Below are 7,847 nucleotides of genomic sequence, written 5' to 3'. Positions count from 1 at the left end.
TATGGGTGAATATCCTATCCTTGAGGGTTATTCTGCAAATTTTTAGCAACTTAGCATCCGACCTTTCGATCTCAGATCCAAGGGCTGCTAGCAGCTCGTATCATGGTCGCGCCTACCACCAAACTAGCCTATCATCTAGGTACACACGCTTAGCACCGTTTCTTCCTGGGGTCACCAAACTAGGCTCTCTCTTCTTAATTAACTTGCCACATCAGACTTTATGTCTATGTGGCAGGCTTAGCACCTGTAGGATGAAGTACAATAGTGGGCTATAAGCCCGCTTTACATGGCATTTTTGCATATGTGGGGGAAAGAGGCAAGGAAAAAGTGGAGGAGTGGGCTCTCAAGCAAGAGCCAGCCTCTACATGGTGGAGCATCGGGAGAGGCACCTGTATGGAGGTGGTCAGGAATCGGGAGACTCAAGCCGGTCGTAGCGCCGCAGTTAAAATGATAATGGCAAGTCAAATCACCGGGCCCCACCTTTCCAGCAGTAACTCGCTGTCAAATCACACAGCCCTATGTTTGCAGCAGCCTACTCCCTCATCTTCTCGGGTCTCTGTCGAACCGACTAGGCGGAACTGCCCCGCCTACCGCACGGGAAAAGCCCCGCCCACGACTTCTAAATAGTACACTATACTAATTTTGTATACATGGATTGCGCCATGGAGCAAAGCCTCAAGAAAATGGCGGTACAGATGTACGGAGTATACAGCACGCCCGTCGCGTTCGCGTCGCACCACAGACGGTCGGTCGGTCTGGCACGCCGCTCTCTGAATGGAACGCGCGTCATATTGCGTTTGCACACACATGTGGGACCGCAATTGAGAACCGACCATAGGCACACTCCCCGGCCCCGCAAGTCGGCTGAGTTAATAGAAGCACATACTCCACCTTGGTACCTGGACGATCCCTGCAAGACACGGAAGATCAGTTCGTCCATGCATGTGACCAGACTCCAGCAGACACGCCTAGATTGGCTATCGTCTACATATCGTGTAGGCTGTGTTGTACAGGGCTATAGTTCTGGTGAGAAATCTAAAAAAAAGTTTTCTTGTCATCTCGCAAAATTATGTGTCATGTGCTTCGGATCACTGCGAGGGTTAAACAGCGACAACTGAGTTGGGCTAGTCATTGGGGGCACATGCACGAAGACTACTATCGACGGACCCCTTTTCTACGAGTTTATCTTTAAGTTGAGCTTTGATCCTCATCTAGTTTGTCCGTCGGGATTCATCTTGTCTCCTTTGGCAGTGAGGTTATGATTTCTTGTCATGTGGCATCTTTTCATGTTATATGTTATAATCAGGTGCTTCAGATCAAAATGACGACAACTGCATCTCCGGGGCGCGTGCATGAAGACTTCTCGACAGTCATTGCCGAGGTCAAGCCGGCTCCGGCCGGTAGACAAAAGAAAACTAGTACTCCACTATATAGGCAGGAGCCTCCGTGCTTGCTTACTAGTGTTCCTCTCTTCACGCTGTATCGTCCTCTCCAGATCTAAACACTACAGTGGTGGCCACACACACTCTCTCTCTACTCACCGCTGGTCACAGATCCAGCCGGATCCTCTCCGCCGGGGAAGGTGAGAAGGTGCAACGTTCACGCGGTCGTCCTCGGCGACGGCTCTTACGCATTGCCGGCGTGTCCCGATCAGCGTGCCTTGCCGTTCTCTCCCAAGCATCGCTGGTGAGGGAGGGCCTCCTACCCCTTCTTCCTCGTTGTCGTAGTGTGGGCAGATCCGGCCTCCCGCCGCCCACCTAGCGACATCCCGGCGACCCTCAGGTATAACTTCCTTCAAAACCGGCCTTGCTCTACTTCCCGAGCTCCTAACGTCGCTGCATTTGTATCTTTTACTATTTCTCAGGCCCCCTCGTGTAGATAGGATCGATCGGCTGTTCGAAAACCACCTAATTTTTTTACTGTTAAGAGGTAAAACTAGTTCATGCACTCGAATCTAGTAGTACTTGGTTCAAACAAGGAAGAAAGGGGGTGGGGGTGGGGGAAGATTTGTTACCTGAATCTAGGACGTGTTCGAAAGAGGAAATAATGGGGGCGAAAAGTAGCAGAGACTGGCTATCCAACTGGTCTCTAGGTCTAATAGGGAAATAAAGGGAACGCAGTACAAACTCAATATAAACCCGATCTATTGGTTGAAAAAGGAAAGAAAGTGGGTACTGGGGGACAAGTCAACAGAGTAAGTCCAGCACTAGATTTGCTAGCCTCACAGAGTATAAGGTGGCTATATACCGAACAAAAATGGGACCAACCCAGATATCCTCTTCTGATGTTTGTTTCCCCGAGCCGCTCTTATGTAATGCCACTGGTAAAATGTAGCAGTCGCACTGTTAAAAGTAAGGATACGTTAAACCAATGTTGTTTTCAATGTAATGCCTCCAGTAATATGAATCAATGGCACTTTTTTTTCATGTCCAGCTAAATTTCCCATTAAGATAAGTTGCTTCTTTTCGTTAGAGATGCAAGTGTCCTGGTCCGCCTACTCTCCCGTGCCCAAATACCGACTCTGTAGCAGCTGTTAATGTAATGTTGCTGGTAAAATGAAGCAATGGCACCATTAAAGTAATGTCGTATTTAATGGTTGTCATAGTTAATCCTAATGCCCACACTAATATCTAGGAATGCTGCTAGAAATTGCTACTGTCCTTGTACGATTGCCATTCAGATAAGGAACATGCTTTTTTTTCATTTGATGCATGTTTCATCACTTGTTAGTCACCCTCCTTTCCACCTTTTTTGTGCAAACAGAGATATACATTTCACGCTTGATCTTAGTTGAACTGCACAAATGATATCCAAATTATAGTTGAACATTCTAGGAGCTTCACGACCAACCTTGATGTTGGTCAATTTTATGGCAACTAATGAAGAAGAAGCTCTGTGGGTTTCGTTTTCTGATGGAAATGGAACCCGGGCTGGAACCCTTTTCTTAAAAAAAGAAGAAGAAGAAGCTGCTAGCTCATGGGACATTGCTACATTTTAGGTGAACTGCACCAAAAGGTCCCATGAATTGAATCATCCATGTGGGTGACTGGTGTCATCCCTTCTACGATGGTGTGGACTACAGATATGGTTCCCATCACAAGGTATGTTCCTTTTTGGTCTGACCGTTTGCCAAAGATCCTGCATGTTGATCCTGCTCTTGTGCTACTGTTTTGGCACTGCCATGATAAAGCAGTAATGTTATTATTTTGCACCTTAATCTAGTGGCACTATTAATTTGAGGCAATGTTTTGGCACCGCTAGTGCCACTGTTTTTCTATATATCGAAATAGGGGGTTCCCTCCGATTTCATTAAAGAAACCCAACCATAGAGAACCATTATCCGACAACATCTTAGTGTAAACGGGCAGTTATGCAACTACTACTAGAACGGAATGAGTACTAGCAGGAGACAAGTTCGCCACATAAGCTAGGCAGGTAGGGGGACGCAGCACCAGCTCGACCAAGTTTGGATTACAACCCAAATGCTACCACAGAAACATCAGGGGGAAGATAGGGACTGAAAGAGCCAGCTTCAGCATCCCAGTCTAAGCACCCCCGGCCTTCATCCTTGCGACGCACGGTACACCTCGTTTGCCACCTGCTCGACCCTAGTGTCACTGATAAAATGAATTAATAATACAGTTAAAATAGAGCGAGTGTCCTCTCTATCATTTCATTTCCAATGTAGATAAAGAAAGTGCTTCTCTTTGTTAATGTATGTTTCATCAACTAGTCCCATTGTTAATGTTTAAGCGTTTCTGCAAACTGGGGTGCTTAATTTTAGTTGGTCTGCACAAAAATAGAGATTTGAATGTCTCAAGGCCCCTCCTTGTACTACCGCTGTACACTGATGTTCATCACTGGCAGAAGGTGTATCGGGGAGACTTGGGTCGATTTCCAGTATGATGTAATATTTTGTTCTGTTTATTAGTGTATGTTTCATCAACTAGTGCCACCATAATGTAATCACGCCTTTTCATTATCTGTGCAAACAGGGTTATTCAGCTGCATTTCGGTGGAACTGCACAAATGTACGGATGGAACCGGCATATATGCGGGTGCTAGGTGCCAAGTAAAAATTACCGACACCAACCCTGCTCCATCTAAGCATTGGCATCCACCACCATCAGTGGGATGTGTGGCGCTCACTGTGGACGGATCTTTCTCGGCAGCATATCCTCTAACAAAATACTAGTAGCTTATATTGGCAGTTTTCTAGGGGTGTACTCTTTTTTGAAAGAAGCACCAATCTATTTTTCTTTATTTGTACACAGTGTCACAACTTTGACCCAAAGGTCTAGAGCTATTTTAGGGTGATTGGCGTAGTACTCAGAGACTGATTGTAAGCATGATTTTTATTAGTTGTCACACTGATTGTAAGCATGAGCAGATGGAAGATGAGGTTAGTGCAAAGCTTACCTTAAACCCTACCGACGCCGTTGAAACGAGGCGAGCGTCGTGGAACCATGGAGAACGGCGGGGAAGCGACGTCGCGCCATCCGGCCTCCTCTTGCGGTGGGAGAACGAATACTCCTGTGGCTCCGGCTGGCTATGCACCCTAACGAACGACACACCGTACTCCATCGATTCGTTATCCTCTGGGTGCTCGACCTTCGACCTGTATGCCCACCACCTCCGCCGGACTTTCGCCTCGGGCGAATCTGTCGGCTCCATCGCCCAGACGAGATACTCGATGAACTCGAAGGACTGTGGCGTGACTGCCGCCGAGGAGTACATCGCCGCCCTCATCGCCGTCGTCTCGCTCTTTCGTATACATTGCCACATGGCCCTCACCGTCCTCGAAATCTCCCACTCATTGTCAAACCAAGTAAGGATCTCCTTCAACCTGGCTAACTTTGCCTGGTCGCCGCCGGCGATCTGCCAGATTCGCTGTTGCATCCCCTCCATAGATGTCCTTCTGAGTGGTTCGGCGCTAGCTTTGGAAGATGGGAGGAGAGACGGTGGTCTTGCAATAGAGAAGAGGGAGAGGCGAGACGGTGGTTTTGGAATGGAGATGATGGAGAGGAGAGGTTCCCCTGCCTTTCGGTTGCTGACAGGTGGGCCCCGTGCTTGGTGGGACCCATGTGTCAGTGTCTCAATGGCGGGATGGGCTACGTCAGGGGATCCTCGTCCGAGGAGAGAGGAGGTGGTTTTGCAATGGAGAAGAGGGAGAGGCAAGACGGTGGTGAATTGGAGCAACCTTTCACACAAGTGGAAATTGATGAAGTTGTGAAAAACCTTCCTAATGACAAGTCACCAGGGCCTGATGGTTTAATAATGAATTTCTAAAAGCTTGTTGGGGGATTATAAAGGAAGGTATTATTGAACTCATCATGGCTTTCCATGCTGGTACTGTTAATCTTGAGAGTATCAATACCTCATATATAACTCTGGTGCCAAAGAAGGATGTACCTCTAACACCAAATGACTTCAAACCAATCTCATTACTTAATGGTGTGCTCAAGATCATCACCAAGCTGTAGCTAACAGGCTACAAAAAGTGATCCTCCAATTGGTTCATATTAATCAATATGGCTTCCTCAAAGATAGAATGATCCAAGACTGTCTGGGATGGGCATATGAATACATCCATCAGTGTCACAAGTCAAGAGAGGAAATGCTAGTGATTAAGTTAGACTTTGAGAAGGCTTTTGACACAATTGAACACCAAGCTATAATTGATATATTAAGAGCTAAAGGTTTTGGAGAAAAGTGGATCTCCTGGACTAATCACATTTTTACTTCTGCATCTTCTGCAGTTATGCTCAATGGGGTCCCTGGTAAGAAATTCTATTGCAGGAGAGGAGTGAGGCAGGGTGACCCTTATTCACCTTTGATTTTTGTCCTAGCTACTGACATGTTACAATCAATTCTTAACAAAGCAATGAGATTAGGGATTGTGACCCCTCCTTTACAAGTTCACTCCTGCCCTGATTTTCCAATAGTTCAATATGCTGATGACACCTTGGTCCTCATGAGAGCAGATGCTAGGCAACTCATTTGTCTCAAGTCCTTGTTGAATACTTCTGCAGAAGCCACAGGTCTGAAAGTGAATTATGGGAAGTCCAGCATGGTGCCTATTAATATTGCTGAAGACAAAGTTAGTATCTTCACAAATACCTTGCAGTGTAGCAGAGGGGTTTTCCCCTTTACTTATTTGGGGTTACCGTTGGGAATCCATAAACCTACTGTGGAGCAATGTCTACCATTAGTTCAAAGAATTGCAAAAAGATTAGCTGGGCTCTCAACTTTCATGACACAAGCTGGAAGATTGCTCTTGGTCAAATCAGTACTGACATCCCTCACTATATTCTTCATGTGCTGCCTGGATGTTCCTGTTACCATCAAGCAACAAATCATCAAATATCTAAGGCAATGTTTATGGAGAAGCCCTGATATGGAGGATCGCAGACCTGCTCTGGTGGCATGGAAAACTGTATGTACACCAAAAACCAGGGAGTGCTTGGGGTTATGGATATCTTCACACAAAACAAGACTCTACTTACGAAAAACCTCCACAAGTTTTACAACAGACATGATATCCCTTGGGTACACCTCATCTGGGAGTCCTACTACAGTAATGGGCACTTACCAGGAGGCAACATGGTGGGGTATTTTTGGTGGAAGTCTAATCTGGCACTCATTGATCAATACAAGGCTATTGCAAGATTCAATATAGGGGATGGTAAAAGTGCCCTATTTCGGGATGATTGCTGGCATGATTTTGTATTAAAGCACAAGTTTGATCATCTATACTCTTTTGCTCGAGACACGGCCATAAATGTCCACCAAGAGATTCATACTGAGTATCTACAAGACTTGTTCCATTTGCCCCTGACAACCCAAGCTCATGAGGAATTTCTGGAAATGGAGAATATATGCTTCATGCTGAAGACTTTAGAACACTTGGATCTTAGAGATACATGGAGTTATATTTGGGGTAATGAGTTCTACTCATCCATTAAGGCATACAATGTGCTAATTGGTTTTATACAAACCCCACCTCATTTTTCTTGGATATGGAAGAGCTCGTGCCGGCCAAAGCTCAAGGTGTTCTTTTGGATGCTGCTACATGACAGAGTCAATACAAGGAACGTACTGAGAAGAAAGAATTTTGAGCTGGAAGAATACAACTGTGCAGTCAGAAACTGTCCACAAAAAGAGACTCTACACCATCTTTTTAGGAGTTGCCCCTATGCAGCACAGTGTTGGGATTTCGTTTGCCCTAACAGAACACACAACTTGTTAGTCTTAGAAGCTTTTCAAGATCTCAAAGACAAACTGAACAAGCCCTTCTTCATGGAAATCATCATTCTGGGATCCTGGGCTATTTGGATTTCCAGAAATAATAAATTTTTTGAGCACATTACTCCCTCTTTCCAGGGTTGGAGGTTCATCTTCTTGGAGGAGCTGAAGCTATTAAGATACAGGATGAAGAAGAAGTATGCCCATCAGTTCTCTGCTTGGTTGGAGACCATGTTGTAATTTAGTTAATTTTTTGTAGATTAGTTTTATTTTATTATGGCTTACCTCAAGCCTTTCTAATGGACCTTTATTAATTTTAATAGAAGTTGCAGTGGGGTGTTTACCCTACTGTTTATAGTAAAAAAAGGCGAGATGGTGGTTTTGGAATGGAGATGATGGGGAGGAGAGGAGGTGGTTTTGCAATGGAGAAGAGGGAGAGGAGAGTGCGGCAGCGATTTAGGATTGGACAAGAGGGCCTGCGCGCTGTGACTGGATCAAAATCAAAATCAATTTACCCTTCAATTAAGAAAGCGACCCGACATTAAGTATTCTCCCTTTTATTCTGGGTCATAATTGACCATGATTTTCGCAAATAAAATATA

This window comes from Aegilops tauschii, chromosome 4, assembly GCF_002575655.3.
Source record: "Aegilops tauschii subsp. strangulata cultivar AL8/78 chromosome 4, Aet v6.0, whole genome shotgun sequence".
NCBI lineage: Eukaryota > Viridiplantae > Streptophyta > Magnoliopsida > Poales > Poaceae > Aegilops > Aegilops tauschii.
Note: the sequence above shows the minus strand (reverse complement) of the source record.